The 10,641-nt window shown below is 43.2% G+C and overlaps 1 long non-coding RNA gene and 1 other non-coding gene across 2 annotated transcripts; both read right to left on the bottom strand.

The window, feature by feature from the left end:
* Window positions 1–215: 215 nt before the first annotated feature.
* Window positions 216–3,261, bottom strand: LOC119529406. Its single transcript, XR_005215860.1, has 3 exons — window positions 3,082–3,261; window positions 2,646–2,782; window positions 216–1,869 (listed from the first exon to the last, which is right to left on the bottom strand). It is a non-coding gene; the product is annotated as an uncharacterized LOC119529406 (long non-coding RNA).
* On the bottom strand, window positions 2,232–2,353 carry LOC119530714. The gene has a single exon (XR_005216103.1). It is a non-coding gene; the product is annotated as a small nucleolar RNA SNORA26 (small nucleolar RNA).
* Window positions 3,262–10,641: the final 7,380 nt, after the last annotated feature.

Below are 10,641 nucleotides of genomic sequence, written 5' to 3'. Positions count from 1 at the left end.
AAACTGAGTGCTTACTACTCACCAGTTAGATGTATCACGTATGAATTCAATTTTAATCTTAACTATTAAGGGAATTGGAACCTAGGCTCCAATAATATGCTTGCTGGAGCAAGTTGAGGCCACTTACTTGAACAGCATACATTATGTAATTCAACTCAACAGAACAATTATGGATATAAAAATTTAATTGTAATGATGCTGTCTCTTGTATTATAGTCATGATGGCTTTAGGACTCAAATAATTGAGAAGCTACCAGGCACTTGCTAGACCTTAGGAATATGGTGGGATACAAAATGGACTTTATCTCTAATATTGCAGAGCTTGGAGAATGTTAGGCCAGGGGCAATGAGCAATACATGCAAACGCAAAATGTGAAGTTGTAGATGCTAATGTCATTAGAGCATTCTACAAAAATCCAGGATCAAGAGCACTTACATGGGGATGGGGAGAGGTCAAAAAGTTCAGAGAAATTAGGGAAGAATTGGAAAGTGTATGGGTAGGGAGTGTTCCAGGTAGTGTTACTGCATTCAGAGGCCTGGGAGGGCCAGAAAGCAAGTTGCCATTTTACAATGGTCTAATAAAACATCTGCCCCACCCCTGCATATGCAGACTCTTCTTCCCCCTAAGCTCAGGTCTCTGCTGCTTCACTGGGCTCTTTTGCTTTTCCCGTAAACCTTTAAACACATCTGTACCTCAGGGCCTTTGCACTTGCTTTTCCAGTGCTCTTCCCAATATATATAGGTATGACCTCTCCCTCAGTTCCTCCAGGACTTCTTAAGTCCTTTTCACACCAGCCCTATCTAAAATTATAAATGTCTTCTACTCTCAATGCATACACATATACTTCCTGTCTCCCCTTTATTTTCTCTAACAGTCATGGCCACCCAACATTTTACTTATGTTATGGTCATTTTTCCCTAATAGAATGTTAAACTGTCTTTTTTTACTACCTCATCTGGCATCTAGCAGTGTCTGAGTCAGGAGTGTCTCAAATACTTGACTAAATTAACTAAACAAATTCCTTTGTGGCTGGACTGTAAAGTAATGAGGCATAGAAAGAAATCAAGTATAGAAAGGTTAGTGCAAAAGTTGTAAGTATTAAGAATGACTACAAGGTGTGTTTATTAAATACCTTTATTTAACACATATGGAAGATGAGGTTAATTGTCAGGCTATTACAGGCCAATGTCAAAGTTCCAGTTGCCAGACATTCAGAGCTGATTGACAGGAATAAGCTTGTTCTAGCATTTATTGAGCTACTGCATATTGCTAGAATGCAAAGTTCCTTCCCCTATGAAAACTTTCCCAAATACCTCTAAAACTTCCATATTCTAAGAATCTATTGTGTCCTTTATTATCCTTATTTTACACTTCATCATGCTGTACACATCAAAAACACCTAACATGCTGTCAGAGATATTTCCTTTGTAACAAGGTTTGTAAAACTTCTCTAGGCCTAATGCAATTGAATATATAAGGAGCATACATTCTTAGCATTATGGTGCTCTCCCCAACTTTGCTCAATCTGTTTACATTTTTTTTTTTTAGTTACACCATGATAGCAAGTCTTAAGAGATAATAAGTGACTTTCTGGAAGTCAAACAGTCAAGAAGTTACAAGTTGTGAAAATTAAAAAGGTGCACACAAAGCACCCACTGCACTATCCTGTCACCATCAGCACTATCCTACTGCTTACCTCCTATTGTGGTTTCACAGGCACACAGATGCTACAAGTTATGTCAGAATATGGAACCTCATTAGAGGCACTTTCCTATTTGTAATTGTAGAGTGATAGTTGGTTTACATCAGTTAAAAATACCAGCTTCTGGTCATCCCAGCTTGAATGGCTCTTACCTGCAGTCTTTGACCTATTAAAAAAAAAAAAAAAAAAAGTTTTTAAATGACCTTTTCAAACAGAAGGACACTTCAGGTATATTCTCTTCAGTTTTTCTCAAAGGATTTCCAGAAAAAGCCTCCCTGCATACAGGTATGTTCTAATCATCTGGATGGTTCTATCTTCCAACAAAACCAAAGTATCCACATTCCCTAATCTATTTGAAAACACTATCTGGTATCACCAGAAAAATCGAGAAAGTGTCCTATACCACTGCTTTTTTCTGAGTGCAATCAAAGTCCCAAGGTTAGATTTGAATTCCTCATTTGTGCTCCCTGCTGTATAAAAATGTCACAAGGCAAGTGCTTCGCTTGTAACAAAATCTTTTTTTGGTTCACCTGTGTCTCCAGACAGGATCCAAAGACGAGTTTTACAACCTCCTCTCTGGGTTTTATGGAGACTTACTTTACCCTTCTGTGTTAGCCTCTTAAAGCACTGAATCAACCTTAAAAGGGCACAGGAAAGGGCGGTTTGGGATGTTTTCTTATAGGGTCCTCTCGTTTACATTATTTCCCACATTCGCCTCTCATCACTCACTATATGGATCTCTGAGGTCCTGTTAACAAGTGCGAAAACGCATCAGAAACAGTTTTTCGCTGGGTGGAGCCATGTAGCACTTTCCTTTTCGTTAAAGAAGAGCAGGATTCGGGCCTTTGCACCAACCACGCGCCTGGGAACCCTCCCGCCGCCATTGACCACGTGTCGGGGCCTGGTTGATTTCACTACTGAGGCTCAAGGACCGGGACTCACCTGCGCTCCGAACTAAGGCCGCTGCACCGCCGCAGACGCTCCGGGAGACGCCCGAGGCCCAAAGTCGGCTCCCGACCGGCTCTTGTCGCGGGCAGGGCCGGGCCCCGAGCCTACCACAAAGTAGCTGCGAGTGCGCCCTGGGGAAGCAAAGCGCAAACTTGTTACCGCGCCCGGGCTGGCCCGCGGGGAGCCCTGCCGGCAGCTCCGCGCGGCGTCTGTGCCTCGCGCGGCCCCGGGACGGCCACGGCCGCCCGCCCCCTGGGCCGCCGAGGGCTGCTCTACCCCTCCGTTCTGGCCGCCGGGAGCAGCGCAGCTCCGGGCGGGCAAAGCTCGAGGGGACGCGGGACGCGGGGCGCACCCAGCCCCACCCCGGGCCCGCAAGCCAGCCGGGCGCCCTCCCCACCGCGCGAGACCCCGAGTCCCGAGCCACACTCACCGCCCAGCTCCGCAGGAAAAACAGGCCGGCGGGTGCGCGACACAGAGACCCGGAGGGCGGCGCGGTGCCGGGATGGTGCAGGGCGCAGGAGGCGGGAGGAGGCCGCGGGCCGGGCAGCCAATCGCGGGGAGGCTCGGGGCGGGGCCGCAGCCGGAGAGAAGGGCTCGGAGCTAGAGAGGAGGTCTCGGAAGGGGTCAGCCAATCGTCGGGAAGGCTTGGGATGGGGTACGGACGCGCCCTGCCGTGGGTTACCCGCTGTCCTTTGCCCGCCGATTTCCTTCTGGCTTCTGCGATGTCTTCTGACCTTGTGCAGATCATCCTTTTTGGAGCATCAGGGAAGCTGGGGGAGGGAGCGGGATCCATCAGGCGCTTCCCAGGCGTTGACCCTCGTGTATGTGGTCAATGTGCCTTCCTCGAAGACTTTCCTGGGGAGGCCTTCACAGTTACCCCAGGGCTGGGCCACGACCTTAAGATTCCCTTTCCTAAAAACCACACTAACCAATTTTGTTTCTCCCGCTAAACCTGAAGCTTAGAAGCAGGGTCCATGTCTTATTCACCAAGCTCACACCCATGGCCCCTCCTAAACCCGGGAGGGAGTCACTTCTTGCTCCCTCTTCATTCATTTACAGTGTTTAATGAGGAGACCCGGCTCAGCCAGAGGTGGGGGAGGGGCACACCCTAGGTGACAGACTCAAACTTAGCAAACAAATCAGTGAAGTAAAATTGCAGTGTATACTTTAAAAAGTAAGAATTTCCATTATTGTTCAAAGTGCTTATCATTTGTTAACTAATCCTCTTAGTATCAACTCCAAATTTTAGGTGTGGAAACACATTGAATAAACTTGCCCAAGGTACAGAGCAACAGGCTAGAGGTGGATCTGGGATTTGAATCCAAGCAGTCTGCAGGCAGAGCCTTTCAAACACTATCCAGTATACTTGTCCCCATTTGTGTGGGGTCGGGCAAGGAGGGTGACCAAAAAAAGAAAAAAAGCCTACATTTGATTGGATAACCAAAGTGGACATTTGGAGTGGAGTTAGCAGAAAGATCAGCTTGTGCAGAGTAGGAGGTTGAACAGGAAAGTGCTTGGCATATACAACAAGGACCCAGAAGTTGTAATGGAACTTAAGGATATAGGAGCAGAGGGGCTTGAGATGAGGGTGGCCTGGGGCCAGATCATGCAGGAGACCCCGGTAGAGTTTGTATTTTATGCTAATAACAATGGAAGGATGTTGAAGCAATTTTATTTTTTGTAGCAGAAAAATGATGGGATCTGTTGTAGAGTGTGATTTAAGATATGATTAAGTGATTTTGGTGGGGGGAAGGAATTAAATACTGGATGTTAGGTCGCTGGGCATTAGCACTGTAATAAATGTTTTCAGGTGCAAATTTAGCAATAAATCCTAGCAGCCAGCCACCATTTGTTGATTCTCATAGGATCATGTTAAAATGGGTTAAGTTTAAATGTGTTACATGGGAGAGGGAGCACCAGTTTACTGCCCTTTCACCTTCCTTATCTCAGAGTCTTCAGAATATGTCTACAGCCTTGAGTCTGTTCTTTTTATAGTCCCTTAATATAGTGGGGAGATAATATCCTTCCTTTAATCATGGCAAAGAAGGTGGCTCAGCCACAAAGAAGAATATGAGAGCACAGAAGTAAATCTCAGAAAAGGGATAAATGAAGGAATTCAGTGGCAATAAAGGGGGCACATGGAGAGTATGCAAAATATTCTTCCCCCAAATCAAGTGATAAAAATTGAATAAGGTGATGAGAGGACTATATTAGGGTTTCATTTGAATTTGTGGGATGTCTACCTCAATCTGAAGGGAACATATAGGCTTGGTGCCCCCTTTGTCTTAGGGAAGTAATAAAGGCCCCAAATCCTGAGAGCTGGCTTCACATCTCTGGCCAGGTACCTCATTTCAATGTAGATGACAACCTCAGTTCATTTGAAATGGTAAAACCATTCCCTTGGCTTAGTGGAGAAATGTTTGCCTAATTTTGGGTAGGTTAAAGTTAAATATAGAGATGATGAAGCCAAATAAACCCATTGTGTTACTGCTGTTAAATTCAGGATAAATTGTATTTGGTTATTTAAAATGCTGGATTTATTACCCAGGTTGATTGTTTGAGAGGAATTTAATCTGTCACAAAATGAACAAAGGGACATGAAGGGACAGAGATCCAGTGGAAAGGCACAGGAAACACGTCCTGATAGGGGATGTTCTGTCTTTGGATTCCCCTGATGTTCCAGCTCAACAGGCAGGTATGTATCCCCTTGACCTCCCTCAATCCCCACCCTGGGCTCAGGGCTCCATCCCTCCTGGTCTCCCCACCCCCTCAGGCTATCCATTTTTCTTCTTCCTCTTCTGCCACTTCCTTCACTTCCTCTCTCTGACTTACAGCTCCTCTGTGTATGCGTACTCTATCTCTGAACCAGAATAAACTTTGCCTCCATCATATGCCTCCCAGGCCCCAGATACCCCAACATTTGCCATCTTCCTACCTAACCTTCAGAAAAGACTTTGTCTGAGTGGCTCCATTGCCTCATCCCTGTTCAATCCTCAATCCTTAAATCAACCTTCACTGCCACTAGGACCTGGTCCATCAGCCTTCCTATCTTTTCACCACTTCCTAATCACCCCCTCCTCCTCCATTATGATCCTACCATGCTGATCTAATGGCAGTTCCCTGAATGCTCTATCCAGAACTGTCATTATGACCTTCTGCAGCAATAAGAATGCTCTATATCTGTGCTGTCCGATATAGTAGCTACATGTGGCTATTGAGCACTTCAACGTGACTAGTACAATGGAGGAACTGAATAATTTTTTATTTATTTTTACCTTTAATTAATTTAAATTTAAATAGTCACATGTGGCTGGTGGATACCCTTTTAGACAGCACAGCAGTTTATCCCCTTTCTTCTCAAACTGTGTTCTGGTGGTATGGGCACCACATGGAAGTTTGCTAGAAATGCAGAATCTCAGGCTCCATCATAAATCTGCCCAGAATCTGCATTTCAGCAAAATCCCAGATGATTTGTATGCACATTAAAGTTTCAAGAAGCACTGCTCTAAGATGTCTCTTGCTTCCTTGCCTTTGCACATGTTCTCTTTGTCTGAATTGCCTTGTGTCTCTCCTTTGCTTTGTTACACCTACTAATCCCTCAAAGCCTAGTATAAATAATCATGACATGTTATTATGATTATCTGGAGGGCTGGAGATGAAGGAGGAGGGTGGGAAGGAATGAAAGGGAGAGAAAAGTTTCTGTGAGAAAACCACTTGTATCTTGTAATCCCAAGTATCTGCATTTTATATGTGTGTGTGTATATATAAAAAGTTGCTTACTAAAATTTTATTGGTTCTCTCAAGATGGTAGGATTTCAGATGTCTTTTACTTTGTTTATATATAGTTCTGCGGTATCATTCAAATTCTTTACAATGAGCATGTATGATTTATTTAATCAGAAAATAAAACACAGAGTTATTTTTATCATAGAAAACAAAATAAAGGCAAAAATAAAATACAGGCTATATTCTCTCTCTGTAAGTAGTTGCAAGAACATAATATCGGAGTAATATCTCCTTTACAAGAAAGGAGCACTGACACCTCCCAGAGTTAGAGACATAAGCTTGTCTTTAATATTCTCATTTCATCAAGACTGGCAACATCCTTGGCATTGACAACCACTGATTGAAATCAGAAAAAGAAAACAGAATGATCTTTGTGATGTCTTCATTGTTCTCTCCTGTTGCCTGCCCTCCTACACCAAGACAGGATTGCAACACATTGATAATAACCTCCTCTCCATCCCCTGCCTGAGTTCCTCTCTGTGTCAGGGACTGAAGGTGGGTTAGAGACAGCAAGTTGCCTGAAATTATTAGGGATGACCGCAGAGGCAATGTGACATGGTGGCATCTTACTTGGCTATAAGCATCGAGTGAGCTGCTCCATCAAATGCTCTATTAAGAACAGTGTTCTTGGAAATTGGTTATTAGACTTCTTTTCTAAGCTTAGGTAATTTTTTCTTTGCCAAAAAAAATATGACAATTACCTGTAAAGTTTATTTTAAATTCATGGCAAAATTTGGTTTGCTGAGCTGCGAAATGCAGTTTCTGCAGAGTTTAGCAGGCTCAGCTGTGAAGTCTTGGCCCAGACTCTGGTTATAGGGTAAGACCTCACAATGCCACTGGGCAAATGGAGGAGGCAACACAGCCTGGGGCTAAACAAGGTTTGGCTTCTACACCGCAATGAATCTGCAAAAATAACAGGATATTGCAAAATTTAATTAAATTGCAAAGCAAAGGAGGCATATTTGGGTTAGCTACTGTTCTAGTTTGCTAATGCTGTGGAATGCAAAACACCAGAGGTGGATTGGCTTTTATAAAAAGGGGGTTTATTTGGCTATACAGTTACAGTCTTAAGGCCATAAAGTGTCCAAGGTAACACATCAGTAATCGGGTACCTTCACTAGAGGATGGCCAATGGCATCTGGAAAACCTCTGTTAGCTGGGAAGGCATGTGGCTGGCATCTGCTCCAAAGTTCTGGTTACAAAATGGCTTTCTCCCAGGATGTTCCTCTCTAGCAAGCTTGCTCCTTTTCAAAACTTCACTCACAGCTGCACTGAGTTCCTTCTCTTTGAGTCAGCTCATTTATATGGCTCCACTGATCAAGGCCCACCCTGAATGGGTGGGGCCACGCCTCCATGGGAATATCTCATCAGAGTCATCACCCACAGCTGGGTGGGGCACATTCCAAGCAAATCTAATCAGCACCAAAACATCTGCCCCACAAGACTACATCAAAGATAATGGCATTTGGGGGACACAGTACATTCAAACTGGCACAGCTACCTACTAAGGGTATTGTGCAAGCATTAATTCAATTCTAAAGATAGAGCAGGAGATGATTTATTTTCTTTATTTTAGAGCCAAAGTGGCTCATTTAAGTGAAAGATGAAGCCAATGCTGTAAATCAGCCTTTTGTAAGGGTGTGATAAATATTTATATACATAAATCTATATCCATCCTACATAACTACTGTCACCTCCCACCTCACCATGTAATGGTGGGTCCAGTATGACTCGAATACCAAGCTGGAGCTAGATTTTGTAAGTCTTGAAGCATATATGTTTTGGGTGGTCCTTTTTAAGCAGAGAAGATGCAAAAATATCCTACTTTTGTGCATTTTACAAAAATATACAACTAGGTGAATGCATTGCTGGAGCCCCTCCCAGACTCTGAATGGGACCCATGCAAATTAAGAACCTGAAACTTAAACTTTACTTCATTAGTTTCAGGGAAAATCCACTCACCTCCTATGCTTTAGAAAGGGAAAAAGTGGCTATCCTTTAATAAGATTCTTACCATAATATAGCTAAGGAGGAAACTCTGTATTTGTACATAAGGATTTCTTCCTTAATCATTATCATAATGACCAGCTTTTATTGCACATTTACTGTATGCCAGGCACTGTGCTTGACATGAATTGTCTTGTTGACTCCTCATACTAATTCTGACATTTGTACCATTATGATCTCCATTTTACTGATGAGGAAACTGAAACCCAGAGAGAATTACATAACTGCCCAAGCAGATATAGCAACTGAGTACTGAAACCAAGGCAGAAGTGAGAATTGGTTTCCGGCTTTCAAATTCCTTTCAAAGGCCAAAATTTCAATTTTCATTTTGACCTGAAATTAATTTATTGCTTAGAGTAAGTATCAACTGGAGGTTTAGTTAGCAATAATTTTATCCTCTAGAACTTTAAGTGGCCTTTGAGGAAAGCGCTCTTTCTGCCTTGAACAAAGAGCAGAGCCTGGGTCACCAAGCTGGAATTCCAGAACATGATCCTGCTGCAGAGAGAGCTTGGCACAAGTAGACACAGGACTGAAGTCATTAGAGATGTGGGGAACCTGATCAGTCTCTAGGAGAGTGATCCAGTTATCAAAATTGGGCAGAAAGTCTCAGTGACACTTGTGGTGTGGTGGTGGAGAAGCTTCATTCTGAGCCCCAGGAATCTCCTGCCCAAAAATTGAGATGGGTTGTAGAGACTCAGAAGTGGTGGGTCAACCTGCAGAACGGGTCCCTGACATCCCACACAAAGCCCAAAATAAAAACGGCCAGTTGCCCCTACTGTCTTAGTAGCCACCAAGCTCTCTGGACAAAAAGGGTGCTGGGAAATTATCTGGAAACAGTCTAACACTGCCTTGCTCCACTCTCATTGGATGCACGTTATGTTCCTCTTCTTTTACTGTCTTGCATACAACACATTTAATTCCAGTATCTTCCGCAGACCTTTTTTTTTAAATGCAATTTTTTTTAGATATATTCACATATCAGATAATCATCCAAAGTATATAATCAGTGGTTCATGGTATCATCATATACTTTCAGATTCATCACCACAATCAAGTTTGAACATTTTCATTACTCCAATAAACAAACAAATAAATATAAGAACAAAAATAAAAATAAAAAAGAGCACCCAAAACCTGTATTCCCCCCTATTACTTATTTATTTTTGTCTTTATTTTCATACTCATCCATCCATACACTAGATAAAAGGAGTGTGATCCACAAGGTTTTCACAATCACACTGTCACCCCTTGTAAGCTACATTGTTGCAGTTTGATAATTTGATAGTTTCAGGTATTTACTTCTAGCTATTCCAATACATTAAAACCTAAAATGGGTTATCTATATAGTGCGTAAGAGTGCCCACCAGAGTGAGCTCTTGACTCCATTTGAAATCTCTCAGCCACTGAAACTTTGTTTCATTTTGCATCCCCCTTTTGATCAAGAAGATGTTCTCAATCCCACAATGCCGGGTCCAGATTCATCCTCGGGAGTCATATCTTGTGTTGCCAGGGAGATTTACACCCCTGGAAGTCAGGTCCCACATAGGGGAGAGGGCAGTGAGTTCACCTGCCAAGGTGGCTTAGTTAGAGAGAGAGGGCCACATCTGAACATCAAAGAGGTTCTCAGGGGCAGACTCCTAGGCACAATTATAAGCAGGTTTAGCCTCTCCTTTGAAGTAATGAGATTCATAAGGGCAAGCCCCAAGATACAGGGCTCAGCATACCAAACCATCAATCCTCAGTGTTTGTGAGAACATTAGCAACAATCCAGGTGAGGAAGCCCAACACGTCTGCATTTCCCCCAGCTCCTCAGGGGGGCCCTGCATATATATTTTTATTCTCTGCCCAAATTACTTTGGGATGTATCACTGTTTCAAACTAACCTGTACAAACCTACCAGATCTCACTTCCTATTCAAAGTTCCATGTAATTATGATGTTTGAACAAACTGCCTGTACAACTTAAATTGTTGAGAAAATATAGATCCTGCCCTGGATAACCATCTCTTCCTTTGGTCTCACATGGAAGTTGAAGTTTTAAAACACAGTCAGTATCGTCCTTTACCCTTTGGCCTGATTTGCCCTAGTCCTAACCAGATCTGCTTCTTTCATATCGCTAGTTGAAGTCTGGACTCTTTTTCAGCTTTTTAAACAGTTACTGTATGCGATAATACTGACATTCATATCTGCCGAGCTCC

This window comes from Choloepus didactylus, chromosome 3, assembly GCF_015220235.1.
Source record: "Choloepus didactylus isolate mChoDid1 chromosome 3, mChoDid1.pri, whole genome shotgun sequence".
NCBI classification, from domain to species: domain Eukaryota; kingdom Metazoa; phylum Chordata; class Mammalia; order Pilosa; family Megalonychidae; genus Choloepus; species Choloepus didactylus.
The sequence above is the reverse complement of the archived record's forward strand: the minus strand, read 5'-3'. Positions and strand labels throughout refer to the sequence as shown.